Genomic DNA, 24,820 nt, shown 5'->3' with positions numbered 1-24,820 from the left:
CCATCACTTCACCCCCGGAATGAAAAAACTATCAATGGATTGAAAAGGGAGAGCCGGCTCCAAAGAAGACAAACACAGTTCCATCTGCAGGCCAGGTCATAGGGTTGGTTTTTTTGGATGCGCGTGGGATAATTTTCATTGACTATCTTGAAAAAGTACCTTCTGCGGTTTTCTGGTTTATCATCTATTTAATGACCTATTTTAATTTAAATATTTGAATGCTACCTCTTTATGGTGTTAAAAAGATCTAAAGAATTGTTTGTCAAAATTTACAAAGCGCTTAGACCTTCTTCTCTCGTCGACATTTCAATCGCTGTTACTTGGGGTGGAGGTGTGAAAGATATCAATAATGTTAGGTTCGTTCCAACCCATCAAAAAATCGTCCTTGGTACGGTGACGATTCTGCGCAATAGAGATTACGTGTTCCAACCGGGCGGTTACCGTTATACGAACGATTCTGTTTTGTTTTCCAACCGACTTAGGTATCGTTTGTGAACCGATTGCGGGACGTTCTTTTCGATCCTTGGTTGATAGCAAGTACTGTTACTAGAACCGTGTATAGCCGGAGATTGCGCAGATTATGAATATGATTTAAACGCTCCCAATAGCCGTTCCAAGAACGGTCCAGACTAGCAGGTTGGAAAAAACCTAACAATGGTCTCATTCAGCGGACGAAGCGCATAGCGCTACTACTACCTATCGGTAACGGCAAGGATCGGGAACATGTTGAGCGTCCGCTGTCAAGACTTTTTGTTTTGGTTTTGGTTATTTTGGATGCTTTTATTTAACTTAATAAATGGTAAATGAGGAGGTACTTTGTCTAGATCCATTTTAAAGAATTACGAGGTCTATTCAGTTCCAATTTATTCTACTTATTTACATAAACGAATTCGCTCATTTTTTTTCTAAGAAAGGTTACAACATTTGATCACAAAACATGGTCGATTTTACAAATCTCACTTTCGCTGCCACTACCTAGCACAAATTAAAAGTGCTCCGAAATATGGCGTCCGCTCCAGAACGTGTTGAGTGTGTAGAGTATACGCCAGCGAACGATTCCGCTAGGGTTGTGCAACAGTTGCACAACGGTTCGTTCGATGAATGCGACCAATGACTTTATTTTTTTTTATTATTATTATAATGTGAGAAAGTAATAAAATATAAAGTATCGTATTATCTTGACTTAGATATTTTGGGGTTTTCGTGGACCCATCAAATTTGATGAAATGAGCGTGTGGAAGAGTCCTTTTTTGCTCTACATCGTAAAATAGCAATCATCTAGTCCGGGACCTCACCTTAGGAGTTAACGTAATGACCTTCAGCTGGCAAGGTAGCGCCGGGTCCGTTTGATCCAGGTGTAATAAACTCCGTTAATTCAATTCATTTCGGGATGACTCAAACTGAATAATATGGTAGATTATATTGTATATTTAACAAAAAAACCTTCAGCTGCAGGTAGGGTGACGGAAACGCTGAAGGTCCCCCCATGTATCAGCGTTGATCCTTTCTACCCGTGAATTACCGACTGAATGTTTTATTTTTGTTAAATACACTATAAATGATCGGATACTTTAATACCTTCAAAATAATTTTATAAACAATAATTTTTAGAATGTATTGGCACACATGACAAAAAAATTTTATGCACCCTATAAAAAAAATCAAAAATGTATCTGAACAGTTACCTGTATAAATAAATTTAATAAACTATTAACTATCTAACTGAAATTAACGTGATCGATAGTTTATAGTGTATTTAATAAAAATAAAATATTTAGCCGGTAATTCACGGGTAGAAAGTATTTTTCAGTTTTGCGATCAACGCTGATACCAATGTACCTACGCGCACGCACTCATGTGGATCTTCAGCGTATCAGCTGAAGGACCTTCCGTCACCCTACACGCAGCTGAAGGTTTTTTTGTTAAATATATAATATAATCTACCATATTATTCAGTTTGAGCCATCCCGGAATGAGTTGAATTTACGGAGTTTATTACACCTGGATCAAACGGACCCAGCTGAAAGTCATTACGTTAATTCTGTCAGGACAAGCAGAATTGGGTGGAACGGACTATTCAAAATATGCAGCTGACTCCCGGACTTATCATCATTTGTCGATTTTACGATTAAATTTTATTGTAGTAATTGTCATTTTACGCGCGATTGTAAAAAAAAACGTTTACATTAGTGCGGAAACAGACACCCAGAATTTCAATTTGTCGAGACTCCTTTTTTTTGGAGAAGTGCAAGCCTGTGAAATCAGCTACTGGATCACTACAATCTACAGAAGTTCAAGATCAATATCCACAAGACATGCACCACTCGAATTACTCTTGTGCTTGATTTTTACATAAAAAAAATTTATGACAAACAGAAACAGATTTTTTCTTTTTCAAATTTATAAAATAATTTTAGGAAAATCTTTAATATTTCATATATATTTCGAATCTAAAGATTCTAATGAAATGTAATTGTCTAAAAAAATACTACTAAATTATTTTAACAATGGGATGCCGTTGGTTGCGGCAGAATCCTGTTTTTTTTTACTCTCAAGTAAGAATAGAACTACTGCAATTTAGTCGGCTACCTGCTAAGTTGATGTTTAATGTGGAACCGCTCCAATGAGGATTTATTTACTCGAAACAAAATATAAGTGTATCCCAACCAACACAGACATAAGTGTAGTAAACAGAATATTAATTACTCCGACATGAGGACATGACGTGTTATTGTTCTTTGTTCTAACCTAAAAAGGCTTGTTAGTTATTTCATCACTTAATTAATGAAGTTACTATAGACGAAAGTATTTGCAGATGTTCAAATGAATTTAAAACTCTTATTATATTAAGTAGTTTTCTTTTAATTACGTTGAAAATAAATGGATTACATTGAGAAATTCCTTATTATTGTTTCCGGTAGCTGTAATAATTTTTTTACATGAATATATTTAATAACAATATAATAATAATAATATAAAAAACAGGTATACTATCATACAACTTGTATATGAGAAAAAGGTAGTCGTGGGAATAGTCCTGAAGAGTACTGTAATTTTGATTAGTTGCTTATTTCTAAGTGCGAATAATTATATTTATTCATTTTCTTCAACATGTCTATTTATATAGAATATGAGGAAGGCGCTCCTCTACATATATTCCACTCTAAAAATGGAAATTAATGCTTAACAACTGACTTTATCGGCTTCAAACAAGAATACATTTTCAATCGTTGTACACTAGAGACGACATTCGAATATTATACAGGGTAAGCCATAACTTTATAAAATTGCAACACATTGTATTAAACAAATGTTTATTTAGAATGAAGAATATAAAATGGGAGAATGTTTCTAAAATCTAACCCGATTTCAAACAAAACCCCATGAAAAATTAGCGGGAAATCTATTAACCGTCAGTTTTAGAGAACGTGGTGTTTGAATTTATTACAAAACCTGATATTTAGTTTGCTAACATGCCTATTTAAGTAAAAGTGCAATTTGAATCCATTTTTATTTTCCGACCCAAAATTGTTCTGGGTCTAAGCATCGATCATCATTCAACGATTCGTTTACTAACGCTTCGGTCTTGTCGCTTCTTCTCCCTGTTTGTTTCTTATTATAAGTTATGCCTATTGCTTCAATTATATTTACACTTGGTGATTCATTGATTACACAATGAAAATGGATGTTGAGTCATAACGTAAGAATCTATGTTTTTGTACAATAGTTTTGCACAGAACGCGCGTTGTTCTCCCGTGTATTGAATTTCCAAGAAGCGAAGAAAAAAGTGCAAATATATATGGCCCCATTTTGTATTTAGAAACTACCTGTTAACATCCGTTAATGTGACACCAAATGAACGCATTTAAGCGGTACAGAAGAAATGATAACGGATCACTAACAATCAAGCCGGTCGTCGATGTCAGGAGCCACACATAAGCGGTAAATCCCAAGACCTGCAGAGGGAACAAATCCTATATCAGGGCAATTGAATGAAAAACGAAATACCTCGAAATCAAGATAAAAAATGGGGCAAACTGGGGCCGTTATAGATGTGGCTTCTTTGTCAAAAAACCTCTTGACATCGCTTGACGAGGGTTGTTACTTAAATTTTGAGACACACACTGGTGTGAATATGTCAAATCTGATATTGCAATTGTGAAGTTTGACATTTTAAATGGTGAACGTACTGAGAACGTGCTGACATTCGAGAGCTATTTGAGTTGTTTACAGAAACATTCATCTAAGTCAAAAAATAGGATTGAATTGCCAATATTTTTGTGTAATGATTTTCTATGACTTTCGACGTGGATTGAACCAATAAAAGTGTGTCGATCAACTCGCTTCGACTTTTGGTGATTAAGCTCCATCTCGAATTCAATCATGGCCGCACATTGCTACAGGATTAATTTCTTGAAAGTCGTCCAAAATCGGCTATTGTGCCAGAAAACATCCATGCTGTGCGTAAACTCATATTGTAAAATCATCGTCATGATTACCGTGAGATTGAGGCATACTTTCCACTCGCATACATTCAATATTGCATGAAATTTGGTTGCCAAAAATATTTATTCACGTTGGATACCGCAAAATTCGACAATCATTCAAACAAAGCACGTGTCGATTGGTGCAAACAAATGCTGAAAAAATTCAATCGAGGTCTTGCGAAAGACGTCTTATAACATGTGACAGGCGACGATTCATGGATCTATGCATATGAACCCGAAACTTAACAACAATCGACCCTATATGTATTTCAAGACTATCCAAATCGCCCATGAAGCACTTTGAAGCAAATATCAGTCGGTGTTTTCGGAATAAGTGGACATGTCGCCACCGTTACATTACAGCAACGTTGAACGGTCAATTTGGAATGGTACCTGAAGCGTTTTTTTTTTCCAGAAGTGTTTGAAGAAATCAGGGAAACCAATCATAGAAGACAAATCATTCTTCGACACGACATCACGATAATGCGAGCTCTCACACATTAATTCGAACAGTCAAAACATCGAATTGATAAGTCATCCGTCGTACAGTCCTTGTTTGGCACCCAATTATTTTTTCTTATTCCCGCAGATCAAAAATAAATTGTGAGCTAAACGTTTTTCTACACCTCAAGACGCGGTTGATGTATTCAAATCACATGTTTTGGAGGTACCCCAATCGGAATGGAAATTGATCCAAACGCATGCAAAAGTGTATAGATAATTAAGCCATATCCAATTATAAATATTTGTCTATCGTAAAACTTAAGTAGCAACCCTCGTATGAAGAAAACACTCCGATACATTATCACAAATTTGGAATGATTTTACTTCAAAATAAAAAGTAGAAAAATAGCAATGTAAATAATAAAAATGGTAATTGAATGACTTACAGAAAATTTCATTAATTCTCACAAGCGTTATTATCAACTCGCTAGCTAACGAGCGATCCTTTCAAGCAAGTATTTGATTGACAGCGATTTTATTTTTAGGATTTTTAAGGAACTTATTTTCTCGGAAGAAGTTGATGACCTAAACGTAAGCATAAATTTTGGTATCGCGATACGACGTTTAATCGTATTGGTAAAAATGAAAATTAGCGGAGAAATGCAACTCAACATATATAAAAAACATTATTGACTTTGTTCGCCTACTACCTCCTTCTAGGAAAATTTTATTCTGCTTATATAAGGTCTTCTAGTACAGAAGTTTCCAAACTTTTGAGATAACGGAACATACACCAAATATATTCCATTTTATGGAACCCTGAATCAAAGATTACACATCAGAGAAAATAAACTTTTATTAGAAATATGACAAAAGTGAAAATACTATTTTTAATCTCAACTTTTAATGGGAAGAATGTTTATCACTTATAGTTCGGTTTTAAACTCGCTTGACAATATGCAAGGCGAAATATATCTTGATAAAAAGCATGCGCAGATGAAGTGCAGCTGATTGACTACTAATAGAATTTTTGTTAGTGGCAGCCAAGATGCAATCGTAAAAGATTTGAATAATGTCAATGGATGTGCAATATGCATTTCTGTGATATTTTACGATTTAATTTACGCCCCAAAAGTTTTATCCCAAAGAAAGTTATGAGATGGATACCACCAGAAAGCCCAAAAAGGAAGACCAAGGAAAACATGGATGGAGTGAATAAAACCATCAATAAGCGAGCTAGGATTAAGAGAGGAAGACTGTAACCATAGAAATATCCGTTTGTCAGGGATATCATCAACTTTTCATCTGATATTGTTTGTTTTATAATTGTAAACCATTTCTCAACGATATCTTGTAATAAATGTTATCAGGATATTTACTCTGAAAACCAAACCAAAACTCATTCATAGATAGAGACTCAAATATATGTCTCAATACCCATGAACTTTGTAGGTTTATATCCTTGTTGACTTCTCGATGATAAATTTATATTTTAACCACTAAATATCAATATCTGTTCGTAATCTCACAATGATTTCGGGAGTTTTACCCTACTTTCAGTTGTGATAGTTCTAATTTTATTTCCAAATGTCAACCAATTTTATTGTCTAGAATTATATAGAAATGGTAGTCCCAGCTTCAAAATAATACTTGTACCTACTGGGTTAAGAATATGGTACTAAATTATTCTGCGGAACTCTGGTAATGTTTAAGGTAATCACACACTTGTCGTCATCGGACGAGCACACGCACGCATCGAATTTTACGAGTGTGATTAAAAACGTTGATTCAAATGGATCTGCGCGCAAAAATTCACATCGTACGTATCGGAGATCAGCAATACCGACGAGAATCCGAGAAGGGGCATTCATTCCGCATCATCTGTACGGAGTGTCAACAGTATCAGGAATTCCTGGAATATACGCGCCCCCTTCTTTCTCTTCATGCCGAGCCGATTGTAGTTAGGATTTATTTATTATAACTCCATTGTTACCTGAGATGGATGCAGCTCAGTTAATTGTAATCGAGCAGGAGTATGACGAGTTATATAATCTGAGCAACCCTCAATACTGAAATCATCAACGCAGGGACAATATTTGGGAAGAGATAGGAAGGAGGATAAACTATCCCTGTAACAAATGTAATGATTCCTAAAATGTAATAATAATAATAATGAAAATTATGGGAATAGGGAATAATGAGTGAATAATGGAGTGATATTTTCCATTCATCTCTTCTGATTGATTTGATAAACCCAAATTGAGGGCATTCTGTCTTATGCTCTTTCTCTTCTGCCGGCAAGCAAGAAACTATTATAATTTCTTCAATATCCATACTGTACATTTCACAAAAATCAAAATTTTTATAATAAACGAAGTCAAAAACCAAACGCACGAGACTTCCACAGCGACAGGATGACACTCAAACTCACGACTGGCGACAGACCTCGGAATCGCTAATTTGTGGAGCTTATATACCTGTGTGCGCAGCCGTCGAAATAAATCCGATCCGTCCGTTGCGAACGCTTCGTCCGATGACTACTTTAAAGGAAGGTATTCGGAAACCTTGGAATTCGCGGAATCCTCTTTGGGAATCAATACCCTAGTAGTCCAATATACACAAATTCTATTATCATAATAAAATCGTTACTTCCTCGGCGGATGCTCAACTAATTCGAATCTGCCTGAGCTATTGCGATCATTGCGAAGGCAGACCTGTGACTGGAGGTGTAATTCTAATGTAACACACATTTCCGCAAATTGTGAATATTTTTCGAAGGTGGTGAATCTCGGTATTTCCTCTTGGTGTCTACATCATAAGCAGTCTAAAGTCAACTAATTCAAACCCATGTATTTAATCACCACTCGTGACTCGAGACGATCTATTGTGATACTGACATTGGAAGCTCTCGAATTTCGGCTTCTACTGTACTGATGAGTAGTTATAGTAAATGATTGTTCCGGTCGTTCAGCATCGTCCTTGTTCATCTGAATTAAAAATTAATACGTAGAACCAACTGTTATGTTATTCATAAGTATTCTAAAATTAAAAATAAGTACATTTTACATATAGTTTGTCGTTATTATCATTTATTTTAGGTTTCACAATAAAGCGTTAAATTTGAACTTTGAACATAACGATTGATAATGATTTCATTTTTTTTTTCAATTTATTCAGCCTACCAAAGGCAACAGTTTTCTTTATATAGATGTTCAAACTAATGTATCTTTACATTTATGTGAAATTTTAACAAATGACCCTAGAATAGAATTGGCAACCTCTAAGGTCACTTGTACGACAAACTTATCTAAATCTTATTGTTAGAATTAGAGACAATATTCATTTTTGATATTTGTTACGAAATTTTTATTGATAAGTTTTCGAATATTTTTTATTTGAACAGAATAACTATAGTCTAAATAACGTGCAGTAATGACAGGTGTACACTATCAAGCGAGTGCTCTCACCGAGCGCTGTCGCCCAAGACGCTCATCCACGAGCACTCTCGCCCAAGACGCTCATCCACGAGCGCTCTCACCCAAGACGCTCATCCACGAGCACTCTCTTCCAAGAGGCTCATCCACGAGCGCTCTCGCCCAAGACGCTCATCCACGAGCGCTCTCGCCCAAGACGCTCATCCACGAGCGCTCTCGTCCAAGAGACTCATCCACGAGCGTTACCATGTTCAATCGCGGTTGGAAACGCTGAGAGGATGTACACATTAGAAGTAGCTTTCGCTGTTACACTATGAGCCCTCAATTATTATTTATATGTACATACGTATCACACAAAAGTGTCCTCTATATGTTGTCATTAAGAGGTCTTTTTTCACTCAGTTCATTTATAGAGAATTCAGTCTGTTCCGATATGCTAACCCAAGCATCATGTAACTTTTTTTTGTCTTCATGAAATTTATGACTTGATCCCATAGAACGGGTTCTTTTTAATATATTTCTAACGTTACTGTAACGTTGTAGTGACACGTGTATTCCGCACGACTGCTCACTGGACACTGAAGCGCGGGAGAATGTACAGCAATGCTCTCGGCTTCTTCGCGAGACATGCCGAGAATCTTTTTTGACTCATGCACGTAAAACTGACATGCGAGCGAGAGCTACCCTGTACACTCTTGCACTCTGCATGTCTTGGGCTGTCTCTCAGAGAGTGTATAGCCGTCATAAGAGTAGGAAATATATCATTGTCAATGTCGTATCGACAACGGAATCGCTCTTTGTAATAAATGTAATTATAATACGAGGGTTGTCTGAAACGTTTTCGATCTCAACGTAGATATAAGTTGAGAAATATATTTGCTTACGCGTTGAGAGATTCTCACTTAAATTTAAGCCAATTTTGATGCTTAGTTTTTGTTCGACAATTGTATAAATGAGGCGTTGTGAAGAATATTCTGAAAAAGCAAAAAAATTTATCATTGAATATTTATTTTTGAAAGGCAATACGCGTGATTAAATGATAGAGGAGTTAGAAGGGATGTAGCATTATTTACAACCGTAAAATATTTTCGGCAGATGAATTAAAACGTGGTCTTATCAGTTTGACTAACGACGTGCATTGAGACTACTAAAACCTGCGACAACTAGCGATATCATCGGAAAAGGGAGATAGAAGAGGTATCCTTAAGCTATTCGCGAGTTGAGTGCCGCGTTTGCTCGCTTTGGACGAAAAGCCTATTCGAAAGAATATTTCTCGGGCCTCATCGACGCGGTTTAAGAATAAGTCTAGCTTTTTGCGTCGATTCATGACTGTGAATGAAACATGGATCCACCACTACACTCCTAAAACGAATAACTCAAGAAAATTGATAGCAAATAGCGAATTTGAGTTTAGTTAGGTTAGGTTGAGTTTAAAAGGGCTAAGACAGAGATCCCCAGTGACTATTCCTAATCTTAAAGTTTCTCTTACAGTAGAGAGGTTTCCATCGGACATATTTGTAAACTCCTACTTTGGGGAGGAAGATGGCTACTATTTGGAAGACTTAAAAAGGTCTTATATCTTTATAAGTCGGAAACATTTCATACGCCCCTAGTATAAGAGCACTGGTATATTTTCGATTTATATTCATGTCAATATTCATTTCTTGTAACGTTCTCATTTGTTTCAATGGCAACTTTTATTATTTCGAGGTTTTGAATTCCATATTTAAAATACAGAGTCCATTTTTAAAAATTCGTATTTATTAAAGTACAAACGGTACATGAATAATTTTTATACCAATGAACTGAGAAAGTTTCATAGTTTTTTTAATGTATTACAAGTGTAGGCAGACGGTGATAGTTCCAGAAGAGGACGCTAGATATCTCGCGGCAATAGTTGTGAGTGCGATGGCGACTGTGGATCACAAGGTATTCTTGGTTATTGAGATCACAAGAAGTGAGTCGCAAATTGTAGTGCAGCGGACATTTCGTGCTGAATTTGGTATTAAACCACCATGTGTCAGAAGATGATGTCAGAGGGATAGAAGAAAGTTTTATTCGCAGCCCAAGTAATTCTACCAATAGATTTAGTACAGAACTTGAAATACTCCAACCAACTGTATGGAAAGTTCTGAGACGGCGTTTGCTATACAAGCCCTACCGTTTCGAACTCGTGCAGGCTCTCAACCCTAATGACAAAGAGAAACGTCTCGAATTTTGCGGTGATATGCTAGAAATGATGGAGGATAATATATTTGTACAGCGTATCCTTTTTAGCGATGAAGCAACTTTCCACCTCAGTGGAAATGTCAATAGACACAATGTTCGCATATGGGGTTTTCAAAATCTACATACAACATTGTAACACGAAAGAGACTCACCGATGATAAACGTGTTCTGTGTCTTATTACGTACAAAGGTTTATGGACCATTTTTTCAACAGGATGGAGCTTCACCCCTTTGGCACCTCAATGCACGAGGCTTTTTAAATGAATACCCTTCCTCAGCGCTGGATTGGTCGCAGGGGAAATTAAGACCTGGCTCTACAATTCTAGCCACCGAGATCTCCTGATCTCACCCCATGTGACTATTTCTTATGGGATTATGTTAAGCAAGCTGTTTTCGTCCCTCCTCTACCAAACACTCTGAACGATCTGCGGAACCGTATCACTGGTGCCGTGCAATAAGTAACAGCAGATACACTTGCTCGTGTGTGGGATGAGTTTGGCTACCGCGTAGATGTTTACCGTGCAACAGCTGGAGGCCAGATTGAAATTTTTTGAAATGGGTCATTTAGAATAACCCTGTAACATAATAGCGAAAACGTATGTCGTATCATGTGCCTTCCTCTAATAGACCTTAGACCATTCTTTCTACACCTGGCATTTTCTTTATTATATTTTTTTTGTCCTATATTTTGTTGTGTATTACATGTCAGAGATATATCACTTGCACCTACAGTTTCTTCATAAAACCTCGGGCCAATAAATCAATCAATTTGCGTACTAAATTTGAAGAGTGACAATGAAACGATTTAAAAGATGTTAATTATAAATATCTAATCATTTGCCGTTACGTCGAAATGAAATATCAAATTGCGTGTTTTGCTTAAGGAAATAATATAGCCTCTGGCCGAGAGTAATAATTAAAAATACCCTGCGTTTTTGCATAAACAAAACATTTTCTAATGACGCACTGGAATCGAAATATTCAAATACGAAGATACAAAACTACCGATTTCAGGTAATGTTGTAGACGAAATGGAATTTCTTGCTTCGACTACCCTTCACCATTATCAACTAAATTCCATTAAATAAACGCATATACAAAGGGCAGTTGCACGAAAAAATACATGGTTTATTCTGAAATTATGTAAAACTATTGTTTAGATGTGCCGTACTTGACGTGGAAAGCGACAATTGAAAACAAAATGGAATATTAATGGTTGGTAATGAACGAGTTAATCCAGTTTTCCAGTAATCCAATTTTAGCGAATTCGCATATTTTTTCACCTATTTACATTATGTTTTGCCATCTGTTTACATTGTAATTCTAAGAATCGAAAATTCTAGAATGTGATATCTACTATATAAATTGGGCTTTAGCAGTAAATAATTTGAGGTCATAGTGAACACATAGGGATAGTAAAGTTTAAACCAAACAGAGAATTTAAATAAATCAGAAAAGTGTTTAGTGTAAGTGTTAGTGTATGAATAAATTACGTAAGTAAAATACATCGTACGTATAAATTGTACTTATAAACTGTTTAAATAAATAAGAACATTATTGTCATTGTTTCCCAAAGATATATTACATTATTAACGTCAATAACCCCTTCAGCGACATATGACTACCTCCTTATAAGAGAATCAAATTTTTAACTTGAAGTTTGGTCTATTATACTTAGTCAAAGCGTCATTTATATAAATTGGTTTTTTTTAATAGATATAATTACAATTTGCAAATCCGTGCTTCTTTTACATTCCAGTTTATCTGTTACTCAATATAAGTTTAACATAATAAATTTAATATCATAATGAATATGTGTCATGTTCCGTAGTTTCCATAAAATACGCTGAAAGAGAAACGTCCAAGACAAATATTTCATTTTCAGCCCGTTATTGACTACCGTTATAAATTCTCAATATCTTGACAATACGAAAGGGGCTAAACTCATCTGCCCGGTACAGAAATAGATAAAATATTAATATTTCAATATTACTTGGATAGTACATCCTGTATTAGTTTGGCAAGCACCAAAAAGAGTTATTATCTCGTAGGATTTATGAATAAATTATAATCTTTAGTAAGCATTTTTTTGCTACGATTTGAGCAACTATAAAGTTATTATTAAATGAGCCTACTCAATAATATTAATTCTAAAACAAGTAGAACTGTAGAAGGGTAAACAAGTAAATATAACCTACCCAATACGTCGTTCAAGGAATTGATATTTACGTGCCCGATTTTGAAACTTTTTATACTGTTTCGCGTACTCCATTATCGATTTATTGTTTTTGAGAACTGCTCATTGTTTCATTGCAATGTTATTACGAGTTTTTACTTGTAATGAATAGTTACTAACAAAAAAGAAGTTAAATGCAACTTTCATTATAACTACTAAACATTTTGTAACTCAAATTAATACATATAAAAATAAAAAAAATATTTCAATTTTCTTGAAATCGATTCTAGTAATCTATTTCAAGTTAATTCTATAAAGAAACTATGGGATATTAAGAGTAATCTTCATATATTACATTTTTTTGTATATATCACACCTTAATTTTTTTTGACACTTCTCTTGTAAGATTCAATATGTCCCATATATTCTTGAAAGGAAGAAAACGGTTCAACGGATGGCGCCTGCCTTTACATAGTTTCAAAACCCTCAGCTGTGGCGATATTCTTGGAAATGACGTTCTTACGAATTTTAGAAATTTCCGCGATACACAGTTTTCAAACAGATACAGAAACAGTAAAAAATATGTCCCAATAAAACTAATTGAAATTTCATCGAAAATATTTCTATAAATAACTAAATATGTATCGAACTATGAAGTCTGTAAAGTGTTTGGATATAATATGGACTCGGGATCGATTCCTACCCACATGTTTTTTAATTATCGTTTAATTACGAACTATTTTCAATTGGATATAGCCACTGAAAAAAATAATTTATTGTTATCACATTTTTTGCCAGGGACGATAAAAAACTGGCTTGAATTTTAATGTAAATGTTATTTTTTGCCATGACCTCAGGCAAACGATTAAATTTGCATTAATTTGTTAAACCATTTCTGTAGGTTTAAACAGGCAATAGTACGGGCACATTTAATAAGATATGGCCATGAGTTTTTCAAATACTATGAATACCGTACTACCTAGATAATTACCCTATCACCACCAGATGAAACTCACTCCTGAACTCCATCTTGTCGATTTTCCTGTAACTTGTTCATCAGCTAAACGACCGATGGTAGGGAATAATAAAGTGTTAGCAATACCTGCATTTACCTAAACAAATTATTGTACTCTCCAAAAGCTGTTTATCGTGCCATCGCGTCATAGTAGGGAGAGACACACACAGTACTAAAAAAACCATTACAATCCCAGCCCTGCAATAGAAAAGTTTTCATATTTCGCGGCCATTCCAGAAATTAATATTATCCTAAACGAAATTGTTCCGTTCCAAAATTTTTCAAATTATAACTTGTATGTTGTGGGAATCTTTTTATGAAGATTCATGTGTTTAAATTTTATAAATATTACCACCTCATCTTTTTTTTAAATTGGTATTGTTGTATGTTACTGCCAGCTTGAATATTAATTACTCGTTTTTCCCTTGAGTAATAAGGATTAAAGACATAATTTTTACAATCATCAAACTAGCCGTGGTATCAAACCAGCTTTGGTCCAGCTACGTCGTGTATATCAATCTAGGTTTCGTCTAAATACATTGTATCTCTTGTCGAGTCTCGGTATTTCTGCATACTTCGTGAATATTCTTCTTGAAGTTCAACAATACAACTTGATTGTATAAGGACCATTTTGTTTTCAAGTTTTTTATGTTTAAAACGCTTAAAGCTGATTAATACGTAAAATTGGTTTGAACAGAACAGGGACACTAAAAACAAGGACAACGCATCTACTGACATACGCAGATGATGTAGTAATCAGTGTGGTAAACGGCAGTGAATCTACGAGTCAAACAAGATAAGTCTAAGTTCATGATAATGACAACACCACAGAGAAAAAGAGCACTGACAAGTTTTTCAATACAACTGCATGAAGAAAAAGAGACCTTAGAAGTTAAAATTATGTATATCTTGGGGTGGTTATCAAGGACGACGTTGACGAGGGAGGAAATCTAGAAGGAAGGACGACGAATAGAAGTAAACAATTGGGAGCACTGAATGCGATAATAAGTTTCAAAAATCTTTTAATTTTCAATTAATCAATACATCTATCAACGTCAATTTGAATATTGAATTTTGAAACCTATGAATTTAAAATTTTTTACAAGAATTAAACGATTCAAAACCACCGAATATCTTAATTAATTATTACCCAGACGATAAATACATAAGTATTCGAAAGCTCGAGAAATATATTAAAGTTAGTCCACTTTGGTGTTTCATTGCCACGTTCCCAATCAGTATTAAACATCATTCACCACAACTTATCCTTATCTAACCTATAGAAATTCAACGTCATTGATAATCTAACCAATTAAAATTCCTATAGTAACCAGAATCAATATTTTAATTAATCAATATTTCGATCAACGTTACTTTGAATATTGACTTTTGAAACCTATGAATTTTAAGTTTTTACAAGAATTTATACAACTCAAAGCAACTACAAATCTCAATAAATTATTATAAGTAAAATTTCATTATTGATATACATTTATACATATTTCTTATATTGTATTTGACCATAATTTCAGTCCCAGGCGATGAATACATAAGTATTCGAAAGCTCGGAAAATATATTAAAGTTAGTCTAATTTGGTGTTTCATTGCCACATTCTCAATAAGAAAACGCTTTTGTCAAGTTTGTCTATACAACTTTGCGAAGATATGAGCTAGAACAAGTTCAAAATTATGTACATCTAGGCACAGTGGTACAGTGAGCTACTAGGCGAAACGTGGATTTTTACCAAAGCAGAAGAAAACAAGTTACATATATATGGGGAAGAAAAATACTTGGAAGGATACTAGGCGGTGAAAAGGAGGAAGCTTTATGGCTGAGGAGAACAAATAATGAAATACGGAATAATAAGATCCAAAAGAATAGAGTTGTTCGGTCACATCCAGAGAATTCCAGATTTTAGAGCAACTAACAAAATGAAGGATATTGAATAGTGAGGAACAAGAAAAAAAGGAAGACCAAGGAAAATATGGTACACAAAGCTGATTGAATACCTAAGAGAGAGAGGAATTCAGGACTGGAAAATGTCTATAGTCGTAATCGTAGTTGGTTTTGAATCATGTTCAAAGTTGGTAGTAAATTGGCTTTACGCCAGCTCCAAATATAGGGACCACCAACATTCGTCCTATGTGTGGAAACAAGATAAGGTTGGACGTTCGCGCTGGTCGTGGGAGTCAACAATCTGTCGGTTTTATGAAGAGGAATTGTTTTGTCGTTCGTCTTGATGACCATACATTCATTTGAAATTCAGTCAGAGCTCAAGGTGTTTTAACACACTAAGTGAATTATTGTTAAAAATAGTTTTGTGTTTGGGAAATGAATTATTTTTGGAACCCCGGAACATAATAAAAATATAATATAATAATAAACTAGAAAAATTCCATACTTTTGTAGTGAAAACCAGTGTTATAAGCGCTTCTTTAAAACTCGCCTAGTTATACAGAGGTCGGCATAAGTCTGGCAACAAATTTGCAATAAGAGAAAAAAATGCAGCATCAAAATGATTTTATTACCAAAGGGATTCGAAAAATGGGTTACCGTAAGTGTCCATCTTGATCAATGCAGTTACGCCAACATTTCTCAACGGAGAAGCAGGTCCTGCGAAACACGTCAAGCTGTCCGCGAAAAGTGATGCCTATTGATCCGTTCAGCTTAAAGGTTGCTTCATCCAATCACAAAATGGAATACTGGAATTGAAGATCATCCGAGGTAATATTCATCCTCGTGAACTCATCAATAGTGCATGCGTTTCAACATTCGTCGTAAAGAACGATCGGACATTTTAAGTTCTCCAGATAGCCGCACGCAATTGGTTCGGCTGTTCAACTAACGCCATCGCCACTGTTTGGTTAGTTGTTACAGATACTTGCGCGTCAGCAACAGAGCCCGTTTTTTAAAAATTGTATTACGACTTCCACATTACTGAACGATTTAGTAGGGACGAGTTCGGAGTTTTTTATTAAAATTTGTGGAATATAGTTTCGTAATCCGCGATTGTACGCAGATACCACGTAACAACGGAAAAAACTCTTAAGCGTGAATATGTATCGGCTATGTACTCGACGAGCACGTGTTATCATGACACAAACACAACTGTCTGAAACACGAACTTCATTTTAATCTTTTTCGAAAGCGTTGCCAGATTTATGTGCTTTGCCGGACTTATGCCGATTTTTCGAGAACGTTACCTGACTCTGTATTAATTTTGCGATCGGATTTCACTGATATAGTAATTCTTTTCCTTCAATTTTTCCGATGCAAAGTAATAAGAATTCGTCTTATTTTTCAATTTGTAGAAGATTGGATATACATTTCAAATTTCAGTTAATTATATTTTAAAATGAATAAAGCAAATAATCTATAAAGTATTTATATATATTTTGACCGAGAAACAACATTGATAATTTTTCATATTTTTCTTTCGTTCGAGTTTAAATTTACTTTGTTTTATAGAATAGAGTCAGTATTAAAACTTCCTGACCTTATCAGTTCTGAAACTTTTATGAATCACGGCTGTAAAAAATTACTAGTTAATTATCTTCTTAAGTCTAAACAATTCTACATTGTAATGTTTGTTTAACCTCTAATGAGTACAACAATCATTCGTGTTCATTGCAGAAAATAATTTTCGATTGTAGGTACAACAATGGGAAATAGTTCAGAAGGTCACTTAAAAAAAAAAAGAATAACGAAACATAGTTAAATTCCTTTACAATGATGATGCGTTCAGAACAAAACGATTATATGAACTTGAAACAATTACAAACGCATATATTCTTTCAGTTTAAAAAATATTGTTACTGTAATGGACAAAAGGCTTAAACGCTATTCAATTTCTACTGTTTGTGAAATTGAACATAACAATGAGCAACTCATACAATGATTGAAAGTGAAATAATTCAAGCAGATAATTGTTACAACCATATTTGTTATAGTTGAGAATAAGATAAATAAATATCCCGGATCGAAACCGAAATTTTAAAATTTAATATCAAAGAGTGGGAAATTGGAACCTGGTTTTAAATTTTTTTGATGAATGCTCTGATTAAACCTCATTTATAATTCAAATTTAAATCCCTTGCCTCTTTAGAATAAACAAATTAAGAATTTTTCTATAAAACTTTACACACATCTACGAGAGCTGCTACCAAAATCGGCCGTTGTACCACTAAACATCGATGCTGATATTGCAAAATCGTCATGTGGCATACATTGAAATTGAGGCATTCTTGGACATTAGCTCCACTTGCATACATTCAATATTACATGAATATAACTGTTCATATCGATTGGTGCAAAAAAAACCTGAAAAAATTCAATCGCGGTGCTTCAAAAGGCGCCTATAACAGGCGACGAATCATGGATCTATGGATATAAACACGAAACTAAACAAGAACTGTATGAGCCAAATCCATCAAAAGTTGTTCGCCCACGAAGCACTTCAAAGCAAATGATCACCTGCTTTTTAGGAATAACTGGACATAATGCCACCGCTCCATCAGAACAACGTAGAGCGGTATTTGTTTGCCAGACGTGTTCCAAGAAATCAGAGAAACCAATCGCAGAAGAAGAATCATCTCCACCACCACGTTTTTGAACAGTCAAAACTTCGAATTGATGGGTCATCCGCCTTAAAGTCATGATTTCTCCTTTTTCCCGCAGATTAAAAATAAATTGTGAGCTAAACGTTTTTCTACACCTAAAGATGCGGTTGATGCGTTCAAATAACATGTTTTGGAGGTACCTCTATCGGAATGGGAGAAATCTTTTGATAATTGGTTCAAACGCATACAAAAGTATATTGATGTTAATGTAGAATATCTTTTCAAAACTTAAGTAGCAACCCTCGTATCACATATTCCTTGAACCAAAATAAGCCGATTTAAGTTTTTAAGTAATTTACCTCAGTTAGTTTATGTGCTATGCGGCCTTAAAGTTAAAATTTAAAATTTTTTTTTTCTTATACTTTTAAACTGACGGCAATTTTGATGAGATTTATAATGATAATATGGTATCATTAGACGAATGTTTTGAGAAAATTTCAAGAAATTGTTTACAATACAATCTGATCATGGAATGAGTTGAGAATCTCATTGTCGTAATTTTATTGGAGGAGATAGGGAGAGAGATGAGAAACTCATTTCGTAGTTATGTTGAAGGAGATAGGGAAATTTTGTGTGATATAAGGTTTATTTTAGTAATGGTAGTGATATAGGAAAAATACTTCCCTTGTAGGGCCGGGATTTCAATGATTTAGACGAATCAAACAGCTTTTGGTGGGTGTGTGTAAAGGCAGGAGGTTAGCTGAAGGTGTCGGGTATTTGGCTTCTGATAGATTCTCTACACTAATTAACATACACTTCAACACCCACATTACGCTGCTTTTGACAATCTGACTTCACCATCTCAAAAGGTTTAATACCTTGATTCTTATCGTTTTCTCTGCAGCCTTAAGTAGCTGGACTATCTCAACATTGCTAGATGTGATTATGAAGTCGTAGTTCACGATTCTTGGCAACTTTAATTTTAGTTTGCTCAACAGTATCTACATTCATATCGAATTTTGATTTGTATCTAGTTTTGAAAATTAATATAAATTGTTGCCGTTTGTAGTGGAAGCACGAACCGTTTTCAACATCCTTTTATTACCTTCACCTGTATGTGCGTTTGGAAGCTTGTAAGTAACTTTATTTTGGGCTAAGGGCAAGTGGCTTATTTGATAAAAATTAATAACCTCTGATCTCCGATATAAGTTTCGACAAGGTGTAGGTATATAATTAGCGAATCCGTTATACGAAGGTGGTATCAATTTAAAAAAAAATGCGGGGTATAAATACGGTCAAAAGGTATAATGTTGTGGCGGCTCGACATGGTAAAATATTTTATACAGGACGTATCAAAAAGACAGTTATTGGTAAATTTTCGGTGAAGAAGAGTAATCGTAGCTACAAGGAGTAGCTTCTGGAGACATTTTCAAGAGATGAAAAAATCGTGTTTGACCGCATATCGGACAAACGCGGTCGTAATATTTGATTAAAAAAATTGTTGAAAGTCATCATGTACGCGTCACTCTGCTTCGCCAAAGGTCATGATTTTTTGTTGTCTAAGTAATATTGTGAAATTATAATTATTATAATAGGTATATTATTATTATTATTATTATTAATAATTTAGTTGGTTTGGATGTTATCATGAGAAGATAAAATCATCCTTCTTCTTAATCAGAATTTTCATTTTATCTATTTTGAAGGAAATTTATAATTATTATATTAAAAATGAAACTGTGTTTTTTTTAAACAAATAATTAAGTTTTATGATTAGTTTAAACGTGTATAAATAAATTATTGGTTACTTATTATACCGTATATTCCAAATTCATCATACACGTCAGGAGAGCAGTACATTCATTTTATATAAATTGGAAACAGTAAAAATTTAATCTAATCTTCGGACCTCTCTTTTCTTCAATTTGTGATTGAATGAACTCTCCTGTTTTCACCCCTGGCAATAGTATGATTCACCCTAGAATATTTTATTGCATTGCAGGGCAATGACTTCTAAAATTTGAACCAATAACTTTAAGGGTGACTACCCTGAACGATTATTACTAAGCACAGTTTCTCCTTTCTTGTTACCATTAGTATAGGTTCATTAAATTACACCAAAAGAAATAATTTTGACTGATAATACAGTTGTATATTTATAGTTTCAATCTTTACTTTTATATAACAGGGGCCAAAATTTTTCTGTTTTTGGAAAACGAAGTATAATTATCGGAATTATTTTACTTAGAATTACATATCTTTAATTAAACTTATCCCCGACGCAATGGAGAAGATGTTTTGGTTTCACACAGTTTATAAAGACCAAACGGCACAATTTCGGAAGTAGAATCCATATATAATGACCTTCAAGGTATTACAAATTCGATTTAGGTGAATAAAACATTTTATATTTTCATGCTTCTTAAACATCAAAAATTACATAGTTGTACATAATGTACTGTACTACAAAGACAAAAAATTATACACATGATACATTAAAAACTCTGTATCACTAAAGCATAACTATTTATTTACCCAATAACCAAAAATTCGGTTTCTTCACCTTCGAATAAATTAAACCTTTGGATAAATCGAGTTATCTTTCAAATACGTTATTAGGCAATCACAAGGGCGTCGCCAACTTTTTATATATTATAGCTCTGTGTACACTCGTCATTGCCAGACCATTAAGGCGATCTTCTGCCATGTTAGCCATGTTTTTAGTCTTCTGAGGCTGCTAAAGAATTGCTGTACTGAACAGGTCATCCATGGTAAAGCTATCAAAATTTTTAATGTTTTTTCTGGTTCGGGAAAGAAGTACTTTGTTTCTTCTAGGACATTAATAGCTGTTAGATTTGTTAGATTAATCCTATTGTGCGACAATTGCTGCCAAAGTTCGATTTCATTCTTTATGTTCGGTAAATCATAAAACTGGGCAATAAATTCACAAGTTTGTTTCAGATTTTCAGTTGTCATCTTTTACATCTGCGCCTGGTGTAACTTAGATAATGCGAATGATGGCGTCAACAAAACGTACTTCAAGGGAGATGATAATTGAATCCAAGTATGGTATTACTGAAGACCTCTTCCAGTATTCTGAAGGGCTTTCTGCTAAATGATTGCTTCTATGACGTTGTTTCCCCGTAATACGCGGCATTGATGTAATGTCCTCCTCCAGTCCGACTTTCTCTGCAACAACAGAAGCTTCCTTTATAATTTCGTCTATCACTTTTTACGGATTTTCGATGTGGTTTTTGATTAAAAGTAAAATCCATTTAACGTGTTCCTAGGCTTTTACCATATCCAAAGCTACAGATTAGACACAAATTATACAAAACTAACGTGGATGCTGGTGAACGGCTGTCGTAGAAAGAAATGCAATGCACACACACACACCATACCTACCTACCTACATATTTTTACATTGTTTAATGGCCTTTCATTTTTGCAAATCTGATATAGTCGTCACGAAAATGACGGCGATTCCAAAAATGGATGTCAAAATCGTAATTTTATTCTGAATATTTCAATACTTTCTACAATATACATTAAACCTTTTAATTTGTCATGCGATGCAGAATTTATTAATAGGTAAGGAAGTCAATTGCTCGCACGTCCTTAAGGCTTTGGTCGCTTTGCGGCTAGCTACGTTTGATCTCTAGAGGGCGTAACTAGCAACTACTTCAAAATTAACCTCACTAAAACGTCTTTTTCTTCTCTACCAAAACACGTGCAAATATAATTAGGCACAGATCCTTGTCACAAACACAGATCATGGGAAACCGTCAAAAGAAGATTTTTTCTCTTATTTCTCTCCTTATTCGATATAAGGACGATTGCTACATAGGCATCTTTCACGGTGTTACCAACCAATTAGAATATTTGTTGAGTATATAATAAAGTGACAAATACTTATTAGTTAGTTCGGATTTAAACAAACTAGGGCAAAGAAACGGTAAACATTTATTCGACTAAAGTTATCTGGCTAATAATTATTTGACACTTTATTAGAACGTGAAGAATCCGGACGTAAGTTGGTTATTTGAGTTTGTTTTTGATAAACTTTTGTTCGGTAGTAAAAATTCCATACAGACATTGAGCCTTTTTGCAGCTTCAGAGCATTGGACACACTCAAGTGGTGCATGCCAGTAACCATTCACAGCGCCTAAAATACAGTTTTGGGCGTCAACTTGGCGACCACGATCGTTGTACCGGCGGCTAGATCGTCACTAATGATGTCATGACTAACGCTCACGACGACTCACGTCAAACGGTAGGTCGAAGTGAGTGTTGAAAGAATTAGCGGAATTTTCAAAACTCAAAGCAACCATGAGAATATCATTATTTGAAGCGCTAAGGGGTATTATAAGTATATTTGAAACATTCTTGCCACGCATCACCAAATGTTACTATCGCAGCAGAAGACATATTGATTTTACTTTAATATAATTTAGTTGAACACTTCACTGAAAAAATTAATGACTTACATAACCTCTTTAAACTTTTGCTTCATTTTTTCTGTTCTGTCATTTGCTATTACTTACCCCAAAACGCTCCAAAATCCATTCCACTTGGGTTTATGGTTATAACGCTCTGGATTTAGTGGAACGGGGAAGACAGTGGTCGTGAACGTAATCGTCGTGAAATGCACCAAAGGTTGGATGAATCTGGTTCGTCAGCATCACCGTCGCTTTTCGCGTTATTAGCAAAGATATTTTCTACGATGTTTTTATCAGGCGGCTCTACAAAAGTGTTGTTCGAAGTCATTGTTTGTTATGGATAACTGATGTTTATCAATAGCCTTCGCCAAATTCACCGCCGTACAACGTCTTCTTCTATAAAATCTTTTACGTTTAAAGATATGGTACAATCTTCACTGTTTCGTACACAAACAGCATATTGTAACGGTTAAAAATCGTACTTGCTTTAGTTGGTTCCCGGCTTCTTGAATCGTGACAATAGCATCAAGAACAGTTGTCTTTGGGTTTTCAACACCGTCTAGTAACTGGATCATTTTGAGGATAAGGTTTCCAAGAAAAGGTGTTTTCGAGCTCTAATAATCATTTGATTAATGGGATCTGCAGGACACTTATTACCTGAAAGTAGGATTCTCCTGTTCTCTTTTGCGATCATATTGTCATATCCATTTATTAAAAATCTCAGCAGTCACCCAGGCTCTTTGATTACCTTTATAATTCACTGGCAAATGCCGTACATTTCGAAATCATTTGGAACGTTGAGATTTTCCGACTATGAGAAGTTTTTTGGCTATCACTATCACTGTATTTATAAATTTCCGCTTGTACATTATTCGCCTTTAAATTTCAACGTCTGGCCCGGGATTAAGACTAAAAATTTAATCGTCTCTAAATTACGCACTCATAATAAACCAAATTGTACTGACAGACTAGTCAGCAGTCTTATCACTGACGATTTTGTGACTAAGAAACGGTTTTAGTATGTCTGACTGTCTAGCAAAAAGGTTTACTTTCTTTTTTAGCAGTACATATTTTTGAAATTTGATGTTAAACCTTTTAAATTTAACAGTCAATAATCACATATCCTATAATTGGGATCAATTTTACTTAGATATCTTCCGCAATAAACATCTCTATCATGTCTAACTGTCGAAAAAGATATCCCCATGGCATATTCAATTAAAATTTAGTTTCTGATAAGCAACAATCGAAATATTCCCAATGTTTATCATGTACATGAACATTCCGTTTATAATTTTCAACTAGAGTGTAGATAAGTGAAAATTAACAAAAAATTTATGCAAAATCATCAATAATGTTTCTGACAATAAACATAATTTATTTAACCGATATATTGAAAGAAAATGAATCATTTTTTGTTATAAGTTCGATATGTTTCGAAAATATGCTTCTGTGGACTTCAAAGTAACTTACCCAAAGTACCCAATTTTGGTTTATGAAATATTAGTTACTTTATCACGTCTTTACTTTTATCAAAAAAATTATAACCATAAAAACCATGTTCATCGATATTATTCCATTCTGTTCTTGAAATTCCCAAACCGAACATTTCCGTTTTGGCTTGTATTTTGTAAATCCATTTCCTAAAACCACAAAAAATGCTGTTATAATTACTTTATATTGATATTCCACTAGATTCTTTTTTAGCAATTCACCTTTATAATATGATCATTTGTAAATGACAACCAATAGATTCATAAACTATGAAACAAAATGATTACATTAGTTTTAAGAAAAAATTGATAGGTTACTTGTACACAGAGGCAACGTTGTAATGTAAAACCGGTCGGGAGACCACAAAACACTACAAATAAACAACAAAAACTTAAGTTAAAATCAGCTGTATTATCGGTATTTTATAAAAACATTTGAGTGTAAGTGCCAGAGTATTAAATAGTAATGAATTTTTTTAAAACGATTGATTGAAAGTGACTCGCTTAAATCGTTTAGTCCGCTTCTGTTCATATGTAACTATC

The 24,820-nt window shown here is 34.4% G+C and overlaps 1 protein-coding gene across 1 annotated transcript in view; it reads left to right on the top strand.

Annotated features, from left to right (window-relative positions):
* LOC130891751 (protein pellino) overlaps positions 1-24,820 on the top strand; it is a 119,446-nt gene that overhangs the window by 15,977 nt on the left and 78,649 nt on the right. The gene's annotated exons all lie outside the window — the stretch shown is intronic.

Source organism: Diorhabda carinulata, chromosome 3 (assembly GCF_026250575.1).
Source record: "Diorhabda carinulata isolate Delta chromosome 3, icDioCari1.1, whole genome shotgun sequence".
Classification (NCBI taxonomy): domain Eukaryota; kingdom Metazoa; phylum Arthropoda; class Insecta; order Coleoptera; family Chrysomelidae; genus Diorhabda; species Diorhabda carinulata.
The sequence above is the reverse complement of the archived record's forward strand: the minus strand, read 5'-3'. Positions and strand labels throughout refer to the sequence as shown.